General features: G+C 36.5%; 1 protein-coding gene across 4 annotated transcripts in view; it reads left to right on the top strand.

The window, feature by feature from the left end:
* Positions 1–26,646, top strand: part of mgat4c (mgat4 family member C) — an 817,959-nt gene that overhangs the window by 218,259 nt on the left and 573,054 nt on the right. For 3 of the 4 annotated variants that reach the window (XM_039761773.1, XM_039761774.1, XM_039761775.1), the window contains one exon: positions 15,163–15,235. The exons of the other annotated variant lie outside the window; for it this stretch is intronic. The gene's annotated coding sequence lies outside the window, so the exon portion shown is untranslated. The remainder of the gene's footprint in view (positions 1–15,162; positions 15,236–26,646) is intronic. 4 annotated transcript variants of the gene reach the window in all.

The following is a 26,646-nucleotide window of genomic DNA, read 5'->3' as shown; positions in this document are numbered from 1 at the left end:
GGTAAACTTTAATTGTTTATTTCCAAATTTGTTGTATATATGTTAACCAAGGGTAATTTAATGTATTTCATTCTACCAATCACTATAATGTAGCAGTTCAACAAATTAGAGATTAATACAGTAGTAACAAAGAAGCTTGCTTCATGAGTTGTCTTATTCTCATATTAGTAGTGAAGCACCTGGCTAGTTCACTCTCTTTTAAATTTAGTTTGATCTTGAATACTTAAGTGGTTTCCTTAAAGATGGCTTTTAATGAGTCTCCTGAAGGAGTACTATTTTTCAGTGTTACTTTTGAGTTTATAACTGACATCTTTAAAGTTCTAAATTACTAAATTGGAAGATTTTTCTGTGTTTAATTAATATTCCTTGATGAAAGAGTTAAATTACACTGATTTAAGTTGTTTTTGCTTTAACTGTTGAGACATTTCAGAGCCCAAGAACCAGAAATTCTTCACAATAGTTAGTTTTTTTTTTTGTAAAACTTATCTGTTCTATGTTTGCCTCCACAATTGAGGCCAGCAGCAAGTTCTTTAAAGTCAACGTCCTGTGACATGCTACTATTGCTACAGATTGGTTGGCTTTTATTGGATTTGAATCATCTCAGAACTTATAGGTGTAGTGAGTCAAACATTTATACTGCCTCTTTTGACCAAGAGAAGAATAGTTTTGGTGTCACCCCATCATTAAATTTGATAATCAAAGAAACTTGTTATTAATGTCCTGTTGTGCATGTAAGCGTCAGGAGCCTCCTATATAGATTCTTTTCAAGGTAACACGGTGGATCTACCAGATGGGTGAAACACATTTTCTCTTGATATCCATTTCTCTCCTTATACTGTAAGAATACCAGAGAGACAACACTACTGTCATACAAGGATAAAAAGAGAATTTCCCTAAGCACAACATCATTGGACCAGAGTAGCCTCGGCTGACAAATTTCTCTTGGAATTCTTAAAATTTCTACAAGGGTGCACCAGTTCTTTTAACATAAAGTGCTTTAAAGCTACCTTTTTATATGGTTATTTTCCTAAATGGCATACTCCTGGATGGAGCTCCAAATCTTCATCTGCATAATGTGTTTTTATACAGTGCACATGCCATGCACACTAAGTATGGAAAGTTACTGCAATGATTGCTTATTGCCATCACAATGACTTCAAGGACAAGGAAAAGCTATAGAAGAGTCTCATTTTAAATGTCCTTGGTCCAAAAAGCTCATTTTTTACCACCTATATCAATAATGAAAGGGAATATCATCAAGTGATGACATTCACGAAGGAAAGTCTAAAATTACACAAAGTATTATCCTTAAAAAAAAATAATCAAAGAAGGAAAGGTCACAGAGAGAAGACAAAGTAGTAATGGAAAAGGCTTTCAAAAAATATAAACATGCTTTTCCCCATTGGGCTCGCCTACCTTTGTACATAAATGAACATTCTTTGTCTGACAGTTGATTGCCCTACTTTTCTACCTTGTGGAACTAGGAGCAGAGCTTTTTTTTTTGGAAAGGTTTTGATGCCACTATATGCATACATATGCCCTATGAGTGATAGGCACCATGTACACAGGTTAGTTGTGGCTTTCAGCCTGGTGCTGTCTAAATTAGAAAGTTTGCCCACGAAATGGATGGATACAATAAATGTATTTATTATGATGTATAACAATGCCATACTTCACCTAAAATAGTCCATTTAATACATTTTAATTAACCCTCTTAAAATGGTAATAGATGCATAGACTATTTGTTACACAGCAAAACACATTTGATATTATTTTGCTATTGAGATTTTAATATAGTTGACAACCTTTTTATAAGATGACAGGACTCAAGAATTATTCTTCATTATTCCAATTGTACATAAATAAATAAACATACACTAGAGAAATGCAATTACATTTTTAATAATAAAACACTGCACATACAGTGGAATTTCATATTTTTAGACACAAAAAAGACTAAATACAATGACTGTGTAATTAATATTTTAGGTTTTGAGATCACCTTCCTTTTTGTCATGGCAGGTTGTCAGAAAAGCTTCTCCATAGTGTATTTGCTTTCATGTATTCACTTGGGTACAGTCTATGCAACTGACACTTTAAAAATGTTCAGTTTGAAAACTGATGGAATTGTTTATACACTGGATGCAGTATGTCAAATACCAGGATCCATCCTTTGGTAGTGAGATTAAATAACACAGGAAAGATTAAAATAACTTTTTAAGCAATAAGCAAAGAGGAACTCTGGATTATTATTGACATAGGGAATTTGTGTTTCTGATGTATGTGTGACTATTATTGAATTGATGACAAGCAATTTACTGAAAGAGTCCAGTGTCAGAAAATATATTGGAAAAAAACACGATCACTCAAAGTGATTAAATGCAATTAAAAATTTATTTCAGCAGGGAAACCAATTGTGAAAAATCTCTTGTTTTATTATACACATTGCTAAAATTAACTCTTGTATTCAGCACTTTTAAACTATTTAAAATAAAATATAATCATCAACATGTAAATAGGATAATCTGATATGCAAGTATAAAAGTGATTCTGTCATTAGAATAGTTCTATCTTTTCTAACATATTTGCGGCACCTAACATTCTTTGAAGCATTCAATGTTATAAATGTGCACTAGTAAAAACATGTATTTTGCAAACAGGTAACAGCGAATGACGCATTAACCCTTATAATAAAACTGACTATTTTCCTTGTACAGCTTCAAAGTCTTCTTAAGAGTTTTCCAGTTGCTTTTACAGAATCGTGAAAATGTATGCTGATTTTTTTTTCTACTAAAATTACTCATTTAGGGGCGGCATGGTGGCGCAGTGGTAGCGCTGCTGCCTCGCAGTTAGGAGACCCGGGTTCGGTTCCTGGGTCCTCCCTGCGTGGAGTTTGCATGTTCTCCCCGTGTCTGCGTGGGTTTCCTCCGGGCACTCCGGTTTCCTCCCACAATCCAAAGACATGCAGGTTAGGTGGATTGGCGATTCTAAATTGGCCCTAGTGTGTGCTTGGTGTGTGGGTGTGTTTGTGTGTGTCCTGCGGTGGGTTGGCGCCCTGCCCAGGTTTGGTTCCTGCCTTGTGCCCTGTGTTGGCTGGGATTGGCTCCAGCAGACCCCCGTGACCCTGTATTCGGATTAAGCGGGTTAGAAAATGGATGGATGGATGAAATTACTCATTTAAAGCATAAATAATCTCTAATAATTTATTTCAATTTTATGTGTGACTAAAACTAAAATTCATACTTTGGAAACCAAATAGGGTTAGCATATGGAACATTATTTCACATACCCACCTCAAAACTTCTCAGTTCTGACTATACTGGCAAAATTTTGTGCATATTTTGTTTGAATATTGCAGTCCCCTCCAATAATCCAAAAGCATTCAGGTTTGATTAAATGTTCAGTTTAAATTGATCAGGTTTAAAAGAAAATACCATGCATAATGCCATGTCGGATTTCTACTTTATGCCCAAAATTGTGTACGCCTCCACTGGAATTACATGGTTCAGATAGTGACTGACTGAATATTTCTCATTCGGACACCATGGACGTGTAGTGGCTGTTAGTGCTACTTCTACATGAAATCAAAATCAAATCACACAGCTCCAGATAAATGGATCTGAAAGCTGGCCTGGACATTCTGTCTATACCCACATAGTATGTGGAGTACCTAGAAAATACTCCACACATTTGAAAAGACATTGTGTTGATCCCGCATTGCGATAAGTTTAGATTAGTCTGAAGGAAAGTGAGCTTACCTAATAATGTGCAGCAATTTTCCAATGGGAAAATGTTTCATGGTGCTTTATAAGCAAACTGAGCAATAATATATTGTTGTTTATATACTTTTATATTCCATTGCTGTAATTTTTAGAGTGTAGCATAGACCTGTTGGATAACTTGTGCAGAGCAATGCTGAACTGTATATTAAATCCTCTAGTCTCTGTTCACTCCTGCCTATAATGAATTAAGTTACCCAAACTGCCTACCTATTGAGTTTGTGTTAAAAAAAAGGTCTGCCTAGTAGTATGAGCTAGTAAACGTGATCTAATCCAGTGTGGTTACATTTTTTTTAAATTTCTTGAATACTGAACCTTTTGTTCAGTTATCTAAATCCACTTTATTTTATCACTAATATATTCTTGAATATAACACCCTCGTCTTCATTTAAACTCAAAGTCTTAATTTTTCTGGATAGTAAAACTCACTTTAATTGGCATCATTTAAAATCGAAAGGAACTCTCTACAAAAAGCCAAACTTAATAATTTTAGCACTATAATATTGCTTCTAAATCAGTCATCTACTTGAAACAAAAAATCTTCTTTAGATTCAAAAGGGTTTTAATGTTCCTTGTCTGCATTAGGCTGAAGAGACTTTGAAATAAATTCTCATTACCATCACCAACAAAGTCTGTCATTTGGGAAATTAAAGACACTTGAGATGTTTTACATGAATGACTGCTGCTTTATTTCCTTGATGACTCGGGCAGTTAATTTTTTATCAATAATTTGCTCTCAATTATATTTTCCTCAAATCTTTCTAGTAGGTATTTTGGACCATTTAGAAATAGAAAGGTACAATTGAAAGTACAGTTCTTTTATGCAGAATTTGCATATCACAGTTAACTTAATAAAGGTGTAAAATGTAGGCTGTGAAAACAAAATTCTCAAAATTCTTAGTACAGTTCCTCTTTTTACATTACACTATGCATGAATGGAGCTGTCACATTTCCAGCACCTGAATCATTAGTGAGTCTCTATTTATACCCTAGTTCTGCATTATCAAGAAGTCAGCTTTATTTTTAATTTCATAAAATAAGGTCTACCTTCATTTACGGTGAATGTATGATCTTAAAGAACAAATCAATGAATGCTCATAAAATTCACACAAAAGCTTCATGTAGACTCTAATTTATATCAATCTGTCCATATCTGGGAAAGCATTTTAGCAGATGTTACAGGATATGGGAGCAGCAATAGTGCAAATGGCTAAGGAAATTTTCTTCCATTGATGAAGCCCACTTGGATATTTTGTATATTGTACACCCTTGGGAACATATTGTGTTAGTCTTAAATGAAGACAACATCATTATCTTGGATTGTAACAACTGCAATCAACAGTAGATAGTTAATAATTGTAATTTAAAGCAGATCATTCAGAGTCTTTAAACAAAAAAATGTTTTAGCTTTACTTCAGGTGTACAGTATTGTGCAGACATTGTGTTTAAATGGCTGCCCATTTTATAATCACTACAGCATTTGACCTTGAGCAAATCACTTAACCTGCCTGTATTGTAACTCTAGAACTACAGAAATGATTTAAATATATAATTTAGTTTGCGCCGATTATCTGCTCATTATCTAACCCACTTAATCTAGTTCAGGGTCATGGAGTGCTCAAGCCTATCCCAACATCATTAAGGACAACAAAGGAGTAAACCCTAAATAGCACGGTAGGACCTTGCATCATCTACTCACGTTCACTCCATCAAAGACTCGTGCACGGCCAGTTTAGTGTTGGTAATTAAACTAGCTTGCAAGTCATTTAAGTTATTAAAAGAAGACCAGAGTACCTGGAGAATACCACACATGCCTGTTCCACATAGCTAGATACTGAGCTCAAATTAGAGGCCCATTATCTCTACAGCTGCAAGACAAATAAAAAATTTAAACTCAAGTAATTATTATCACAGAATTGTGTATGGCTGCTATTCTTGGTCCCCCACTGATTTTTTTTTTTTGTTGCAGTAGTGTTATTTTGTTCTCAATGCTCACTATATTTTACCTCAAGAATTTGGGTTATTTGAGACAGTGACAGATTTGAGATAGACAGGTATTCGCTTAATGTTGCTATCATGACAGAGAACACTCTCAAGTGTCAATAATCAATTATATATATATATATACACATATATATATATATACACACATTATATATATATATATATATACACACATATATATAACATATACAGGATATATCTAAGAATATGCATTGAACAGATCATATCTATGTTCATGCTGTAGTCCGCGTTATTTACAACGTTGTGAATGCTATTGGCAATTTTTTAAGACTGATGTTTTTAGAATAGCTAACAGCTGTTCTTTTCTTTAAGTGTATGCCCACCCCCCTTGTGCTCTATTAGCATTTGTTTAAAACAGATAGTGTAAAGAAAATGATTCATTATTTTCCAGCTGCAAAGAATCAAAAGATTTTTTTTTCATGCGCCTCCTGCCAAGCAAACTCGCATAGAGATATTCTTTCCGGCATCTGCTAATTTGCTTTCTTGATGAAATATTTATTAAAGATTATGTCACTTCCTCTGTATTAATTTTTGTTTCAAACTCCCAACAAAAGTAGTCAAAGTCAATATGGGGTCTCCTCTTTTTGCAAGTCTCTAATGAGCACTTTGTGTGGAGGTTCTGCTGACATTCTGGTTTTAAAATTAAAAGGAAATGAAAATTCTTTTCATTTGTGCATGAGAGGGTGAGTTCATTTTATAGGTACAGCAAGTATAATTTGCTTCAGTTTCTTTGGCTGCTAAGTAGCATGCCAGTTAGCATTGCTTTAAAAAAAGAGTTTTGGAGTTTCAACGGTGTGCTTTAATTTCACCATTAAGTCAATTGGCATTCTATATATGTTGTTTAATAGGTGACTTAGGTGACTACATTGGTGTTCTGATGGGTTCAGCTAAACACTGGCAGTGGACAGCTAGAAAAAAAAAATGATTTAAACTACCTTCAATATGCATGGTGCTATGAAAACTATTACTTATGAAAAATGCTCAACTGACAATAAAACAAACATCTTAGCCATTCACTCACTGTGTGCATAGACATGGTGTGCAGTAGTGCAGCGTGTACACCACATGGGTTCTTGCTCGATTCCTGGGTATTATATGAGAGCTTTGCATGTGCTCCCATAATTAAATAAACTTCCTTGCCATATCTGCTACACATGTTGTTGAATGTGCAGTGTGGCTTGGTGAGCCCTGCTATGGACTGGTATCCAGTTCCAAGTCTGGTTCTTGCTTTGTACCCATTGCTACCAGAAAAGGCCACAACTTCCAACCACCTGCTAATGCGAAAGGTCAGTGCAGAAAACTGATGATGGGATTGATATACTATTATTTGATCATTTACACCATCCCATTTGCATTACTATTTACCTCTTCAAGTGATCTGTTACAAGTTTCAGGAGATTTACAGTTTTGAAAGATTAAAAGCTGTCTAAGGAAATATGTCTTGTGTTAGTGAGATGAGTTTTAAAGATGCCCTGAAAATGTGTATTAATTCAAAGGGCAAATGTATAAACATCTGTCTCTGCAGGCAAAAGTAACAGATATAAATAGAAATGTATGTGCAGAAGAGGGAAAGTAGTGACTTATCCAGTGCTGAACAGAGCAATTTAAAATGCTTTTTAGGTATTAAGATTTGCAGGCTTCTATGTCCTAGAGGTCAATTAAAGTCTCACAAAAGCTTTCAGCACAGGTCACAGAGTGGCTAATATAAATAAATCCTGTAATCTTATCCTATTTGAGATACAAAGCGCTTGTGCATGCAGTGGAAGATGGTGCTCTGAAAGGCCTTTAAATTAGATAATATGCAATTTGGGCTTGGTATTGTGCAGCTTCAATTTCTTTCATTAAAGTACGTTACATGTGGTGGGGAATGAGATAAAGCCAGGGTAGCAATTAACAACAGAAGGTTTTATACTGAAGCAGCAGCCGCACAGATGTGAGAGTAACCTTAGTTCTGCATAGTCTTGAGATTGCAGTGGCCTGCTGATGAAGAATATCTTTGCTGCATTTCAATCACAGCAGCCCCATGTCTTCTTTTACAAATGATATACCAAGGTATGTATGAGGTTATAGGTGGCAAGTGTTTCCCACCTGCCCTCTGTGTCAAGTAATGTCCTTAGGGAACAAGAGAAAGAATTTAATTGAACATGAAAAACATTTTTTTTTGAAAGACCTCCCTAATTATTTAGAATTTCTGAAGAACAGAAAACAAAGAAGTGCAAATTGCATTTGGGTTATAATTAGAGGAAGTGTGACTATGTGTTTTCCTATCATGAAAAATGTTTAAGAGTTTTTATTTCTATTTGATACAAACTAAGGGCTGATCGGTAATGAGATATATTGAAGTTGCTGCTGTTTTGCATGTTGTAATTAGGAATGCATTTGCATTATTATGTTAATCACCTCAATGTAATGGCTTCAAACATTTACTGTGCATATAAGTATAACCTTAATGCTTTATAATTGTAATTGAAACAGTAGGTTTCAATTGTATTTTAGTTCATTTACTTAGTTCAAGCTACTCTTTCAGCTGAAACTTACTACAAAACCAGGAACCAACTGGTTCAACCATTCCAGCATGCTTGCAACTGTACTTTTTTTGAAATCCTGAAACATACACTAATCAACAAAAATAGCAAAGCATCCAAAAAAGAAATAGTTTGCACTAATATCATTATGTCAATGTATGTAATTTATTTTGTATTTGATTAATTTTGGTTGAGAGGAATGAGCTCACTTTGTCGCTAGGCCAATGAAACAGCATATAAAATTTCTTGTTATGTGAGTAAACTCTGTGACCACAATAAGAAAAAGATACCCAAGTGAGTCAGAGGTGTGTGTAAAGTGCTTGTTTCCTGACTGACAACTCCAATAATTTATCATTTTATGTTTAGCAAAAGGCAGACAGCCGTGTTTTATAGTGAACATTTTGTATATCTTGCACAAAGCAACACCAACTAGCTCTCCATTCTGGTGAAGAAGGCATCAAAACATGAGGTGATATACATATATATATATTTTTTTTTTGCAACAATATTTTCAGGATAGCCCCATACTTGGATGAAACGATCAGTTATTATGTTCAGGCATTACACAGCATGCAGTAAAATGTTGGATTTAAACAAAATTATAACAAATGAATACTTCTATGGTAAGATAGTTTGAAAAGGCCCCTTATAGCACATTTTATATCTTTATGTCTTATAAAGGTTTGTTCTAAAGCAAAATAATATAATAATGACAATCCTGCTTAATCTAAATTGGGGTTGTGAAGGTGCAACGCCCATCCCTACAGCATTGGAACCAACCTTAGATGGGATGCACGTCCATCTCTGGGACAAGTATAGCTTTATGTAAAAATGCATGTTGGTGTGCCAGTTCTGAGGCTATCCCATGAGCCTGTGACATGCTCAAGTTCTATATGTCAGTTGTTCCTTGCTAATCACCTTGTTTTAATGTAATATATTTAGAGATTGACAGGCAGTATTTAATCAGTGTGACAGAGTGAGTTGGTAATGGTATGATTGCCATTTTCAGCAGACCCATTCTTCCACATCTCTGTGCTTGCCCCTTTGCTTTCTCATGCTTTTATAATTCAAACTCTTAAAGTATTACAGTATAATTTTGTAACAGTGGTAGTGTTGCGATATTTGCATTAACCACACTAGACACTGATTCCTTCTGCACTCTGTCTTATAGATATAGTGGCGACAAGTCAAACGTAGTGTGTCAGAGGAGGTTGGTGTGAGAGTATCTTGTGTAGGACTGATGGCCGATCCAGGAGTGATTTTTACTTTTTGCTGCAGGAAAAGGCTACAACCACACTGACAAATTGTATTAAAAATGTTGAAAAATTGACACATATTTGCTTTCCTTTCTCCTTTTTCTTCCTATCCTTTTTCCTATTTTTCTTACTCTCTTCCTCATCACATTCCTTTTTTCCACTGTTATGCATCTTCCTTTTTTACTTTCTTGTATAAAATTTATAAGGAAAGTATTGTAACCGTCCAAAGATTCGATGTTGAGATTTTTGATGAATCTCAGTGTTTTAGACCTTCCAGACTTTCTTGTATATGAAGTATAGGGAAAGTATTGGACTCCTCCAAAAATTCCATTTTGAGATTTTCATGAATCTCAACGTTTTAGACCTCCCTGAGTCCGAAAATACCATTTTTGGAATTATGTCTGTATGTGTGTGTGTGTGTGTGTGTGTATAAACACGGTAACTTGAGTACGGTTTCACTTAGATCAACCAAATGTTGCATACAAGTATTAGGCACAAAACGTAGATTTCTTTCAACTTTTGAGCTATTTCCGTTAATCGGAAGTGGTACTTTACCTTTTATTCATGCAGATGCAGAGTCCAATTTGTTCAACTTTTATAGTAATTGTTGAATATATTATGAATTTGATTTGCTGTTGATGGTTCTTTAATTTACATAATTTAAAACTATAATCATTGTTTTGCGGTTTACTCCTCAAATATTCATCCCAATATCTGAGTGTACAAAAAAGTCTAGGGGAGACCACTACCGATTTTTTTGTTTTAAATATCTTCCTTTGGTGTCCTTTTTTTGTTACAAACTAGTAAAACTTACAGCAAAGTCAACTTATTTTTCTTTGCAAGCTTTCTTGTCTTTACATTATAACACATGGATTCTCCTGGACTTTAAGCACCCTGTTATGGGCATCACACACAGAATAGCCTACATGAGCTAAAGTAGTATACATTCATCCTGGGAGACATCATTGTAACTCTTGTACCAAGTCTTGGCACAACAAACTGCTTCTCTCTCCCTTTTTATTTTTTACTTTAGCATCATGAGCATCACTAATCAATAACTTTAACCACATGGTGTATTATCTTCGCATATTCCAAAAATAGCATGCTTTGGCCAAAAGGTTATGTTCAAGAAAATAAGACTGTAAATATTTTTTAAATATTGTAAACTTAGCTTACTAGAGTGGCTTTCTGACTTGTCTCAAGCAAGTGTAAAGGTGCAATTTTTAAATTGTATTTAATTGTATTTCATCTATTAATCAAAGGTTCATCTGTGATTTTAGCAGAATTAATTGGATTTTATTTGTTTATACATTAACACCCATACATTTTTAACAAATTGAATCTAATTTTATGGTTGAGGCAGACAAAGTCTATACTGGCAGCTTTAGGCACAAGGAAACAAATAGTCTATGTTCCAGTCCATTACAGGGTACACTCATGCATAAAATTCAGGGACAATTAAAAGTTACAGGTTAGCTTAACATTTATGTATTCTTAATACGGAAAGAAAGCTGAAGGACCTGGAATGCAGCTGCCTGTGATATTTAAATGAAATTAGATACCCCAGTTTAACATAAGACCCACTATGTCAAATCCTTTAAGATGAGTCCTGCAAAATATTCAATAAAAAAATACTTATGAACATTTCTGTTAGGTAGAATGCCCAATGTCTTTTGACCTGGTACCCTAACAGATTTTGCTTTTTTTTTCTTTCTGCAGCTTAACTTGAGTTTTTACATTTTTTTTCTCCACCCTGGACTACTGACCTTATCATCAGACTCACTTTTAGAGGCTTAAAAACAATTCTATATTTGAGGACTATACTTCTGTTAATTATATATCTATCTTATGTACAGTAAGTGTGCAATATTTATGTGTTGTATAATATGTACCGATTACGATTCTTATTTGATTTTCCTTTGGTTTTCATTGCTTGCAACTATTTCTATAACATCATGTAAAGCACTTTGAACTGCATCCTTTGTATGAAAATGTGCTATAGAAATAAATGTTGCTGACATGCAGAAGAGCCCATGCAGGCACAAGGAGAATCTATAAATTCCAAACACAAGTTTGCCATAAAGCTGTAGTGCAAACCAAATAAAAATGGGACACCAGCACTTAATGTATGAACTCAAAATGAATTTCTTCTTTTTCTTTGAAATTTATAATACATTTGTATTGTATAGCTTGTGCATACAATTCAAAACATATCATACATATTTAAAATTAGACATTGCTTCAAACAAATTAGCAACCAAAAAACAAAAGAACAAAATCAATGCACATGTATGGGTTATGTTTAAAAAGTTGGTGATATCTTTACAACATGTGTAGCACTGTTGCAACATGGATCCACCATCATGAGTTTGAATCATGTGTCTGGGCATTGTGTGTTTGGGGTTGGCATGTTCTCTGTGTGTCTGCGTGGACTTTCCTGGGAGTTGTGTTTTCCTCCTGTTTCCCCAAAAACACCAAGATGAATTTAACTGCTAATTCCTAAATGATGTGAGTGAGGCAGTATATGTGTGAGTCACTTGGTTAATTCTCATTGTTACCAGAATACCAGCCTGCAATGAGTCTGAATTGGATTAAGTATGTTTGAGAATGTTAGGCTAACTACTGCTTTATATGGGACTTATGTATGACAGCACCGTCTCACTTTTAACAGAGATAGAAGCGTGTTTTTTTTATGTTGGTTTTGCAGAGAGCTAAATTCAAATGTGGTCACAAAAGAAACAAGCATACAATACAAACAATAACCATGTACTTCACTATAATAATCAAATATAATAAAAAACAAACTACATATATAAACAGTATATACTGTATATATGTGTGTGTGTAGGTAAATATATGGGTGTATATGTATATGTGTATAGGTATATATGTATATTTGTATAGGTATATATGTATATGTGTGTATATATATATATATATATATATATATATATATATATATATATTGTGGTCCCCGGCCGGGACGCCAGGAGGACGTGAGGAGGGCTTGTGTCTCCTCCAGACCGCGAGGGGGCGTCCGTCCTGGTTCTGTTGGGAGCCACGGGTCGAGGGCATGGAAGCCCTACCCTGTAGGGGCCCGTGGTCACCGCCAGGCGGCACCCCGATGCCGGTTTATCCCGTACGGTCCTCGGCTGGGGCTGGAGCCCGGCCGGGATGCTTTGGAGGACCAGAGGTGGGCGAGTGCCTCCTCCAGACCGAGTGGGGGCGTCCGTCCTGGTTATGCAGGGGGCCTCGGGTACAGGGCTTGGAAGCCCAGCCCTGTAGGGACCCGTGGCCACCGCCAGGCGGCGCCCAGTGCCTGTTTATTCCGGGAGCCCGGCACTTCCGCCACACCAGGAAGTGCCGGGAAGACGACCGGGAGACACAGACGGCTTCCGGTGCGCAGCGGCACTTCCGCCACACAGGGTGTGGCCACCGTTAAGTGCCGGGAAGCAGCTGGAGCCCATCCGGCTCCCCATAAAAGGGGCCGCCTCCCTCCAGTCAGTGGTGGAAGTCGGGAGGCAGAAGGACTGAGCTTGTCGAAGGACTGGAGGCGGCCAGGAAGGCACAAGGACTGTGGGCCCTGGACTTGGGGAATCGGTGCTGAAGGCACTGGGGTTGCGTGAGTGCACTAAACTTGTAAATAGTGTAAATAAAGTGTGTTGGGTGAAAATATGTCGTCCGTCTGTCTGTGCTGGGGCCAGCGTTCACAATATATATATATATATATACCTGTATATATATATACACATATACTGTATATATATATATATATATATATATATATATATATATATATATATATATATATATATATATATATATATATATATATATATATAAATTTCTCAAAAAATTAAAGGAAGGCTTTTTAATCAGAGTATAGCATTAAGTCAATGCAATTTCTGGGATATTGATTTTGTCAGTTAAGTAGCAGAGGGGTTTGTTAATCAGTTTCAGCTGCTTTGGTGTTAATGAAATTAAAACAGGAGCACCAGAGAGGCAAAAACAAGATGGCCACCAAAACAGGAATGGTTTAACAGGTGGAGGCCACTCACATTTTTATCTCCTCATCTTTTCTGACTGTTTTTTCACTAGGTTTGCATTTGGCTACAGTTAGTGTGACTACTGGCAGCATGAGGCGATACCTGGACCCTACAGAGATTGCACAGGTAGTCCAACTTCTCCAGGATGGCACATCACTATATGCCATTGCCATAAGGCTTGCTGTTTCTCCCAGCACAAGGGCATGGAGGAGATTCCAGGAGACAGGCAGTTACTCTAGGAGAGTTGGACAGGGCCGTAGAAGTCCTTAACCCATCAGCAGGACCGGTATCTGCTCCTTTGGGCAAGGAGGAACAGGATGAGCACTGCCAGAGCCCTACAAAATGACCTCCAGCAGGCAACTGGTGTAAATGTCTCTGACCAAACAATCAGAAATAGACTTCATGAGGGTGATCTGAGGGCCCGGCATCCTCTAGTGGGCCCTGTGCTCACTGCCCGGCACCATAGAGCTCAATTGGCATTTACCATAGAATACCAGAATTGGCAGGTCCACCACTGGTGCCCTTTGCTTTTCACAGATGAGATCAGGTTCACCCTGAGCACATGTGACAGACGTGAAAGGTTCTGGAGAAGCCTTGGAGAACGTTATGCTGACTGTAACATTGTTCAGCATGACTGGTTTGGTGGTGGGTCAGTGATGGTCTGGGGAGGCATATCCATAGAGGGACGCATAGACCTCTACAGGCTAGACAACAGCACATTGACTGCCATTAGGTATCGGGATGAAATCCTTGGTCCCATTGTCAGACCCTGTGCTGGTGCAGTGTGCCCTGGTTTCCTCGTGGTGCACGACATTGCCTCAAGTATGCAGGCAGTTTCTGGAGGATAAAGGTATTGATACCACTAACTGGCCTCCATGCTCCCCTGACCTAAATCCAATAGAACAATATATATATTCTATGGTACACATATACTTTGTACTCATTAAGAGCGACAAATCTAAAAAATGAAATGTATAAAAATACATACAACAGAAACACCCAAAACTATAATAAATTATCTGGTATTAGTTTATAATAGTTCATATTTTAATCATTATTTTTTAGTCTGCTTTAGTAGGGCAAAACAATTTAAAGTTACATATTACACTTATCAAATAATTTAAAAATCACTAATAATTGGGCCTTTTCTTAGTTTTTCTTTGATCTAGTAATTCTTCATCAGTCAAGCACACACGGCATCACAGGATTTAATTCAGGCTTCTCAGAGGTAACACAATTACAAACAAACAAGAGAAAAAGAAATCAATAGAAAGTGTCTCGTAGAATGATGAACTGGCACTTCTCTAGAAAATCAATTTCAGTTCTTCACCTGAATCCTACAGTCGCTGTGACTGATTCAGTTCTCCAGAAGTATTCAGTGACCTTATTATTAAAGTTTTCTTAATGTGCTAAATACAAAGAGGCAGAGGTGAAGGTAAAATAATTGAAGAAATGATCAAAAATGTTTTTATTTTTTCAAATACATACAATAGCTTTTTTAATGTAGATAAATATATTTTATCTTTTATAGGAAAAAGAACTGAAACGAGCTTGACCTTTCAAGACACGCACATCAATAATGATCCATTGAATAAACAGTATAAGTAAGTACTGCTGGATGTATTTCACCATGTTATCGATTCTTGTCATGTAATTCACCTTTCAATGGTATTCAGCGTTGCTGCTTTTGATATATTTCAAAGAATATTTCACTTGTGGCTAAAGGCACCTATCCGAATTTTGTGGTATATCAATTAAAACCATTATGCTATTTTGAAGCAGTGTTTTGAGCAATGCTAAACTACATTTGTAATAATGTAGTAAAGCAAAACATTTTTTTCAAGTTTTTCAACATACAGAAAATAAATTATTTAATAAAAGTATTTATTGAAAAAAAATCATAATTATTTTAATAGTACTGCTATTAATCCTCTTCACATTAAGTGGGATGCATACTGCATCAGCATGTTTTGCACCAAGGAATGATTTATTTTGTACATTACATGCAAAACTTTGTAATCTTGTTATAAATATTGTATGTATATTATTAGCAATGTGCTACGGTAAATGAAGTGATTTATTTCCTTATTAGGAAAATGTATTACTTTGTGATCAAGTTTTTATTGAAAAAGCACAACTAAACAACTACAAAAAACATGAATAAAAACAACAAACAGTTAATATACCAAGACACTGCCCTTACTGTGACCCCTTATCATATCTTCCTATACCAAACTCCCATCAAAATGCTTACATCCCGAATCACAGACAAGACGAAATATGAAAAAATAAAAGATCTGATTAAAAGGGATAGTTACATGGTCATGGCATTAACACAGAGGGATTGAGTAGACAAGTAATTTTGTAAGGAACAACTGTGAACTGAAATTAATTGTATGTGGGAACCCAAGGTTTTTAATGCTGGAAAGATGCAGCATTTTAACAGGAGTTTTACTGAACAGTCAGCATGGGTTCAGGCGAGTGAGGTTCTGATTTACCAACATGCTGGAATTCTATGAGGAAGCATTAAAAGGATAAAATCAAAGTGGAACATCTGATATTATTTATCTTGATGTTTACAAAGCATTTCATAAGGTGCCGCATGAGAGGCTGGGTATCAAACTAAAAGAAGTGGGAGGCCAGCTTGTTGTGTGTTGATTGGTGCAAAATTGACCCAGACATAGGAAGCAGGGGGTTATGGTGCAAAGAATCTTATCAGAATTGGCTGATGTTAACAGTGGTGTTTCACAGGGGTCAGTAGTGCTGCTATTTTTAATATATGTAAATGATCTACATAGGAATATAAGTAACAAGTTGGTCAAATTTGCAAATTATACCAAGATAGGTGGATTGGCAGATGATCTGGAATCAATTGAATCACTATAGAGGCATGCAGAATTGAGTAGATTTGTGGATTTAATGTAAGTAAATGTAAAGTAAGACTACATAGTTGGAGGGTCTGAAACTTGAAAGTATACTTTATGAGAAGGATTTAGGAGTCGTAGTGAACTCTACACTATCAACTGCCAGACATATTTAAGAGCCATTAAGAAGGCTATCAGAATGTTAGGTTTTATAGCACTTTGTGTGTGGTGTACAAGTCCAAGGAGGTTATGCTCAACCTTTATAATGCACTGGTGAGGCCTCATCTTGTGTACTGTGTGCAGTTTTGGTCTCCAGGCTACAAAAAGGACATAACAGACCTAGGAAAAGTCCAGAGAAGAGCGACTAGGATGACTGCAGGGCTACAGGAGATGAATTATGAAGAAAGATTAAAAAAGCAGAGCCCGTTCTCATCTAGATTTTTCTCATTTTCTATATGAATGAATAAATAAACAAAAAATAATAAATACAAATAAAACAATATGTGCTTACGTAATACAGATAAGCAACAGATAAAGTAGAGTCCTTAGTTTTGGATGAAATGGCTAAATTAATTTTTTAAAGTTTATAATGACTATAACAATAAGTTTGATATTATGATCAGATGGGTAGGGAGGATTGAAAAATAAAGACTTGAGCCAGCGAGATGCAGGAGAAAAAAAATCAGAAGGGGTTCCAAGGCCAAAGGACCACCCATCTCCCACAGTGCATTCCACCAAACATAAATGTGCTTAAGTATATCACAGTAAGGACAGTTTAGCAGTAGAAGAAAGCAATGCAAAAAAGGCTTTTTTGGAGGAAAGCTAGGTTCAAAGCTAAGAAAATCTAATTGACTAATCATTTTTAGTGAAAGTGGAATAGATGAGAATTTATTTGCTTTGTTAATTATTCTTTATATATAAGCAGACATTACCTTAACATCTTAATTGTGTAGATTGTTATAGCCATCCTTTTCACATTCTTAAACGGCACTTAAAATGCAGTCTTCAACATTTTTCTTTTCTTAATTTATTTTTTGTTTTAAATGCTTTTGAACTTAAGAAACTGGACAAAGACTCTGTTAACTGAAATTGAGAATAAAATATTAGTACCATACTTAAAAATAACAAAAATCTAGAACAAAATGCAAAAATTGTCATTATAGTAATATCAACAAAATGCTAATTAAAAAGAATAAAGACACACAAAGTTGAAGCTGACATATGCCTCCTATACAGAGTCAGAGGAAATGAACTACTACAGAACAGAGCTGAAAAGGCATTTCCTGAGCGTAGCCCATTGGGTCCTTTAAATTGTTTGGAAGTAGGAATGTGAGAATTCCAGTTGCCAGACAGTGTTCTGTTGGCTACCATGAGCTGTGTAGACATGTACTTAGTTGGATTTCATCTCAGAGGCTTTTATTGAGTAGAAAGGTTTTCAATACAAATCTATAACTAATAGACGGCCAATGAAGTCTTTTCACCTGGGGGGTTTGTGTAGTACATGTCAAGATTTAAACAGAAACTCTTAAAATCACTTTGAGTCTATTAATACCACTGGTGTTAAAAGCATAATGGCAAAAGTGATAGCAATTCAAAACAGCAAAGAAGGTGTGCATTTTTTGGGGATCTGAGATAAAGATCACATGAAGCATAAAAGAAAATAATATAATATAATATAATATAATATAATATAATATAATATAATATAATATAATATAATATATAATACAGGGCGGCACAGTGGCGCAGTGGTAGCGCTGCTGCTTTGCCGTTAGGAGACCCGGGTTCACTTTCCGGGTCCTCCCTGCGTGGAGTTTGCATGTTCTCCCTGTGTCTGCGTTTCCTCCGGGCGCTCCGGTTTCCTCCCACAGTCCAAAGACATGCAAGTTAGGTGGATTGGCGATTCTAAATTGGCCTTAGTGTGTGCTTGGTGTGTGGATGTGTTTGTGTGTGTCCTGCGGTGGATTGGCACCCTGCCCGGGATTGGTTCCTGCCTTGTGCCCTGTGTTGGCTGGGATTGGCTCCAGCAGACCCCCGTGACCCTGTGTTCAGTTTCAGCGGGTTAGAAATGCAACTCCAAAGCCAATAACAAAATTACAATGATACTTTCTGGTATGATTAACAGTTTAAGATAAAATGAATGAAGCTCATGTATCAGGTCATAGATCAATAAATAAGTAAAATAGTGTGTTTTTTGTTTTTTATGGTTGGCAGTTCTACGTAGAATGTTTGTCGGTGTTGTCACCCAAGACATGTGTCTGCTCCCTATGGTTCTGGTGTGTATGTATTCTGTGCATATGATTGAAATAATGTTTTATGAGTGGTGCACCGAAGTTAAATCAAATGACACCACAGCAAGCATTATTGACAACAAGAAGGCATGTGTGATCATGCTGTGGTGAAGGTACAAAACCAAACAGTAAATCGATTATCGCTCAATTGGATGCTGCATTGTTTGAGTACAATTCACTAATGTTACAATAACTAGATCATGGCTGAATTTTTACTAATACAGGCACAAAACAAGACCATCTTATTTTGGGCTTGGAATTATGTCATACCCAACAATAAGAGCAGCTCACTACTCAAAATGGTAAATTTGGGAAGCAGCTGTTATCGAAACCGCAACCTCTTGATTGGGAGGCAGCAGTTCTTAGCATTCCACCATGCAAGCTGTTGTATCAACCGCCTACCGTAACCTGCTTTCTTTTTTCTTCGGTTAAATTCTTGAATAAAAGTGCACTTGTTTTGTTATACTTGTACCTTTTGTGAAATTGTTTATTTCATATTTGTATTTCAGGCTTCACACATTATACATTTCATGTCTACATTTTGTCAATTATTACTAAAACATGAAAAACATTTCTGTGTTAACAACATTTTTACAGAGATTGTTGTTGACACGGAACACACATGAAATGTATGTATTCCAAATGACGATGTACTTTTTCACCATATAATGCTCCAGCACTTCACTCAAAGATAAACACTGAGCACTGAGAAACTTCTTTGTGAATTGAACAGCGGTGGTGGGCAGGGGGATGGGATAACAGGCTGCTTGCTGCTTATCGACACATTTACAGGACAAAATACTCTGACAGAGAGTTGAGAAAGGATTTAAGGTGGGCCGGATTTGCGAATTTTCTCGTAGGCTCTGGTAATTCTAGTGCTAGGACTTCCTGCACCATATTCAGTCTTTTGTTAAAGATAAGACCAAACTGGTACAGTATATATTTCTTCTGTTTTTAAGAGACAAGTACGTAGGATTAAAAACCAAACTAGGTGGAGGAACAGATAATGCAGAATCAGCTAAATTGTTAAAGAGAGACTTGGACAGCATATAGGCATGGGCAAATTTGTGGCAGATGAAGCTAATGTAAGTAAATGTATATTTATATGTAGGAAGTAACAATTTCAGACTTGAATGCATGGTTGCAGGTTGTGATGTCTGGGTTGGCTGAAGCTTATTCATTTGAACCTGGAGCATCAATAGTTATGGACTGTGGATGTGTCAGTGCAATGAGTACTCAAACCAGCAAAGATTGGTGCAAATGTGCAAACAGATTTTACTTTCACAGGGTGATCCAACATTAAATTAATCATATTTTATATCTGGCTCCTCTCCCTTGCCGCCATCCCTCTGCCATCAGCAGGGACCTATGAGCCTTGCTCGTTACTCTCACCACGTTCCCTCAGCCTTCAGTGGAAGCCGCTCTGAACAGTTTCTCCGGCTTGTTCCTCCTGGGGTGTGATTCCTGACAGTTTGACACCTGTTTGTGGCATCAGTTCTGCATCAGTCCTGGCCTTTCATCTTTTCCTTTAATCTCCATCTTTCTTTCTTTCTTTCTTTCTTTCTTTCTTTCTTTCTTTCTTTTTTTGAACTTTTGATCTGCCTATTTGAACTCCCCCAGAGCAATAAGGACTTGCTTAACTGCATTCTGTATGTGAATGAGGACTCATCAATTCCCATATCAACACCATGACTCTGCTCTTCTATCCTACCACAAACACCACCTCTTGAGGCTGAGCACACTGTTTTTAACTAGAACCAGCACACTGCCACGGAGAACAAGCTGCACTTTATCATACTGAGTACTGAAACTTGAAAGTACACCTTATGAGATAGACCTAGGAGTCATTGGGGACTCATTACTATATAAATCCAGACAATGTACAGAAGTAGTCAAGGAAGCTATTAAAATGTTAAGTTATATATCACGATGTGTGGAGTATGAGTCAAAGGTGATTATGTTTAAGTTATACAGTATAAGGCACTAGTGAGACCTTGCTTGGAGAGCAACTAGACTGATTCCCGGTACTAAGAGGTATGAACTGAACATTTTCACTTTAACCAAACAGAGATTAAGAGGAGGCATTACTGAAGTGTTTAAATTTTGAAAGGAATTAGGGAAACGGTTGGAGACTTGTTAAGGGGAGATTTCGCACAAATGTTAGAAAGTCTTTCTCCATGCAAAGAACCATATACATATGGAATGACTTACCAAGCATTATGGTGGAGATTAGGACTTTAGGAAGCTTCAAATCTTGATTTGATTTTATTGTGGACAATCTAGGTGAATAGGATGGATGAGCTTATCGGGTTTTTCTTCATCATAATTTTTCTAATGTTCTAATGTACATGTGTTTCTTTTTTAGTAGACAGCCATGGTATATTTAAGCAAAGAATGACAGGCAGATGTACAGTATAAGGAATGAATGGCTGAAAACATATAAACCCATGTGTGTTGAAGTGTATTAATAATTAATGTCAATGCAGACAAAACAAATTGATACCTGTTTTTAACATGCTCCTGCATTTATGTAAGTACGAATCAGACATATGGGAATATGCAACAATTGTTCAACTTAGGTACACTTAATACAAGAAAAAACAGGCAAAACACCTATTTAATGTCCGAATGCCTACTAGTATTCTTACTAGTATTAGTTGACATATGCAATTCAGATAATAGTCTGCTAAACTGAAATGTATTGTAACAACCCGGCAGCAAGCGCTGGCGGAGTGACGCCTCATGGGTAATTTATGTAAATAGTTTGTGGGGAATTTATGGGTAATTTATAAATAGCTTATTGTATGTCGAAATTTACGTATTGTCAATTGTGTTGTAAATAATGGTGTGTCTGTATTTAATTGGTTGGGTGGGTTTGGGTCATCGCCGTCCGGGGGTTATTTATTTGTAAAAAGTACCAATTTATTGAAATGTGTCTTTGTGCGTGACCTTGGCAATGGCCGAGCAATAATGTTGAGCTTTTGTTTCTGACTATCTTCTGTAATAAAAAGATACAACAGGACAGAGCTGTTTTATTGCTAAGATTTAATCTAAGCAAACTACCGAGACACTCGGAGTCGTGCGGTGTATGGGGCACGAGTGTTCTCTTTCTTAAAGAGCTGGGTGCAGTTGCGTGCATAACGCTGGCAATCCGCTAGCCGACAGCTTCGGAGAGGTGCACGGCAGAGTTCGGCTCGAAATCTTTAAAGACTCCTCCACGGGTCGCTACAGTATTATTGACTTCATTACCACCTTGTTTTATATCATCGTATGTTAAGACAAAAGTGGATAGGCAAAAGATGAGAGAATTAATAAAGATAAATTGCTGTAACTAAATTAAAGGTAGAAGGGAGACCGTGTGTTGTCAGGATTTAGCACAAAATTCCTTGCTTAATTTTGAAAAATCATTGTGAAGTCAGAATTGTGAATACGGTCATTTGAGATTGCTGTTAAATTTGGTGGCACCTCACACGATTCCCAGATGTCTTCAGAAAGTCAGATAACATTAGTAGGAATCGCAATGGATAACAACATAATGTGTCAACTGCAACCTCTGCCTTTTTTGTTTCCTTTTTTTAATTTTGGCATGGTATGATGTACATAAAACATCAAACAAATGAGCCTCTCTTCTATTTGTGTGGGCCAAATTGGCCATTTTCCTTCTTTCAGCATTGTACCTCCTGGTAAACAGTCACTGGTTGTCTGAGACTTTTCTGATTTTGTCATGGCGAGTCACAGACCAGTCTGACCGAGTGGCTGGGGATGCCAAACTACAAGATCGGCAGTCATAGGCATGTAACACAACTGCCCAGACTTGCTAAGATTGTGTCACTGCAAGCTACAACTGAAAAATCACTGGAAAAAGTCATGTAGTGTGATGGGGCCTTAACTAACTTTGTAATATATAACTTATGACTGTGGCACAAATTAAGATTACAGTGTACCAGCATTCTATACAGCCATACTATTATAATGGGGAATTATGTTCCATATATACTTTTGTGAAATTTTCTTGATAAATCATTTATTTTTTTACTAGAATTATTAAAGTAAAATCCATAGGTAAATTTTGCTTTCGTCTTTGCTCATGGTAAAACCCTCTGTGATTTGCATGCATATATGCACATGCTAGTAACACGTACTAGGATGTAATCAGAACTTATTGGACTGGATTTCAAATTAATCAACAAAATTCAAAGCTCAGATCAGATTTGGGTTATGTAGAATAATATTTTGTGTGGGCCTGTCTTGATCTTTGTAAACATCAAAATTCTAGGTCTACAGTACATTACCAGTATTGTATGGCACCATATTTATAATAAACAGTCTGAGATGAATTACTAATTCACATTAGCTATGAAATTTTATATATCAAATTATATTTACTATGTACTATGTTAAGCATTTGAAAATAAAAACTCAGATTTTTTACTTTTTAGAATAACTACTTTAAGTGTCATTTTGACCAGAAATTGTTACATTCTTGCATTTTCATCTGCTTCCATTGTGAAAAAAGATCTCCAAAGTTCTTAGTGTGAAAGGTATAATTATGGTGTAATTTTAAGTCTTAAAATAACTATGCCAAAAAGAACAGAGCGTCATACAATGAGCCCGTATTTGTCTAGTTTAACAAAATTTCCTTCCATAATTAAACTACTGTAGATAGATAGATAGATAGATAGATAGATAGATAGATAGATACTTTATTAATCCCAGGGGGAAATTCACATAATCCAGCAGCAGTATACTGTTACAAAAAACAATATTAAATTAAAGAGTAATAAAAATGCATGTAAAAACAGACAATAACTTAGTAATGTAATGTTAGCATTTACTCCCCTGGGTGGAATTGAAGAGTCGCATAGTGTGGGAGAGGAACGATTTCCTCAGTCTGTCAGTGGAGCAGGACAGTGACAAAAGTCTGTCACTGAAGCTACTACTCTGCCTGGAGATGATCCTGTTCAGTGGATGCAGTGGATTCTTCATGATTGACAGGAGTTTGCTTAATGCCCGTCGCTCTGCTACAGATGTTAAACTGTTTATTCCTACAATAGAGCCTGCCTTTCTCACCAGTTTGTCCAGGTGTGAGGTGTCCTTCTTCTTTATGCTGCCTCCCCAGCACACCACCGCATAGAAGAGTGCACTCACCACATCCGTCTGATAGAACATCTGCAGCATCTTATTGCAGATGTTGAAGGACGCCAACCTTCTAAAGAAGTATAGTCGGCTCTGACCTTTCTTACACAGAGCATCAGTATTGGCAGTCCAGTCCAATTTGTCATCCAGCTGCACTCCCAGGTATTTATAGGTCTGTACCCTCTACACACAGTCTCCTCTGATGATCACGGGGTCCATGAGGGGCCTGGGCCTCCTAAAATCCAACACCAGTTCCTTGGTCTTGGTCTAAATACTAATTGTATTTATTTTTTTATCCACATTGAAAGTTAAACTAAGGCTTGAAGAAGAACTGAAGGATAAGGAAGGGTGCAACAATAATACAAAAAATGGTTAGAAAAGGTTGCCAGTAATTGCAATTCATTTACTAACGAATACATTACTCAAGAAAATACCCAAAAATGATTTAATTACATTTATTTCATTGCAAAGGATCCAAATACCCACATTACAAGTTTGTGGGGATCAGGAGTATTGTCACTTACGTTAGGCCAATTAACAGTCACTCTTCCATCTAATAAACAAATTTGTTTGTGGTGTGAAATGTAAAATGAAACCAAAAGAAACCTGCACTTACATGGGAGACCTTGCAAGCTTCACCACGACAATGGCAGGCTGGGAAATAAAAAGTTTAAATGATGAATACTGTCCCATAGGTTAAAGTAAAAGCACTCGAGGAGTAACCATCAGCTCTCATTCTAATTTCATCTGGCATATCTAAACACTTCATATAATCAAGAGGATTCACCACTAGATTTTAATTATTCAATGAAAAGTTACTTTTGAGCTACTGAATATTATTCATGTAAGGTCTATGCTTTGTAATTTCAATTAAATGTTGATAAATGAGGGAATTCGTTTTCCGTGTTAGTATTCTACCGTAGCAGGTGCTATGCTGCCTTGAATATGTTGTTATCAAATAACATCATCAACATGATGAAAAATGCATATATTTTATTTGGGGTTTAATAATAAAAGGACAGCTAGGTAAATTGAGAAATTCCACAGAGTGTCTTTCCCATGAAGTATAGTTAAAATTCACTAAGAGTAGAAAACATCCCACCATTAAAACTTGCGACCACGATCAAGCCAGAAAAGGTAGAGCCTCATGAAAGTCAAACTTCTAGTTGTTGCCCCACTGTTGGGTGACCTGCCTGTTGCCAAGAACAGGAGTCATTTTCACAAATCTGGAAGCACGCTGGAGACACAAAGAAAGTACTTGCACTCTTCAGTTTACTGGCAAGGGCAGAAAGCGAAGGGAATAATCCTTGATCAATTGGGGAGCTCAGGGAGAGCAGTGGCTGTAGAAGCAGATTATTATCCAGAATTACTTTCTCTTCGAATGGCTACCTCTGCAGGAGCATCTCAGTGGGGTTTAAGTTAGACACTTTCCTGCTATAATTAGTGGAGTTCTAAGAAGGGAAAATGAGAGAAAACAGCTGTGTGGCAAGGTGGATGTGTGGCCAGATTCATTACAAAGAAGACAGAGCAGTTTAAAGTAGAACTGAGGAACAGTGGCATTTATGCTTTAAGTGTCAAGTTTGCACTTCTGGTTTGAGCTTTTCCCAAGCAGCACATGTCAGCAAACAGATACAAAATATCCAGAACCATTTGATCCCTTAAAGGTCACCACAGAAATCTTCCCTTTTTGATGAAATGAAGGCAGTGTTATTGATGCTTGTGTTTCAGAGAAGATCAGAATCCTGGTGTGATTGCAGTGGGTCATTCAAGTCATGCAATGTGTGTGTAGTGGGTTTATCCATTGCTTGTTATTGTGGCATGTCCTAACTCACCACAGAGTTTCTTAAATCCAAACCTGAGGTGTTGCTTTTTAAATTTTAGGCAGTTAGGCTTTCACTTTACTTAAGAATTAAATCTTCTAGGCTATATTTTGCAAAATGATGACAATGCCAGAGGGTGGTAAAGATCTGATGCTAAGATTAAAAGACGAGACACCTGTGTCACATTATTGGTTGATTTGTTGTGACATGAAAAGTATGTGAAATTACAAGTTCTACTAATCATTTTGCAAAATAAGGACATATACAGTATATTAATAGTTAAGTAAGCTAACGTTTAATGATAGATAAGTCTGCACACAAAAAGAAATTCTGGTATGGCTCATCGAGAATTGTGAGGAGCCAGGAAAGTACACAGGTTGCCCATCCTTGAAATGGTACCTGATTTTTTGAGAACTAGACATGTATTTTTGGTTGTGCTGACTCCACTGTGTCGCCATCTGTTATTAACCCTAACTATTTCAGTTTCATTTTTGGATAGCGATCTTCATTGATAAACGCATATTAAAGGAGCAAGTACCTGCATCTGTGAGTCTTTCTTAGGGTCATATGGTGCAGCGGTGATAGTCCATATTTATGACAAATGTAATATATTGAATGCTTAAGAAATAGAAACATATGAAAGGCATATTTTATGTAAATACCTTTGTAAAAATTTTAAATACATTTTCCCAAGTAGATTCATAATTTTGGTAACACTAAGAGCAAAAAGGATACTGTAAGTAAATCTGGTTAGAAAAGGTTTCATTTTTCAAAAGATAAACTTTTATAAATAGTTCCACAAAAAATGCAAGGTAATTGGTATGTAACAATAATGGTTTAGAGGAAAAAGGCAAGTGTGTTTTCTGAAAGTTCTTGAAAATGTAGCAAACAATTTTCAAGTCCT

The sequence above is a fragment of the Polypterus senegalus genome, chromosome 8, assembly GCF_016835505.1.
Source record: "Polypterus senegalus isolate Bchr_013 chromosome 8, ASM1683550v1, whole genome shotgun sequence".
NCBI lineage: Eukaryota > Metazoa > Chordata > Cladistia > Polypteriformes > Polypteridae > Polypterus > Polypterus senegalus.
This window is presented reverse-complemented; position numbering and strand designations above follow the sequence as displayed.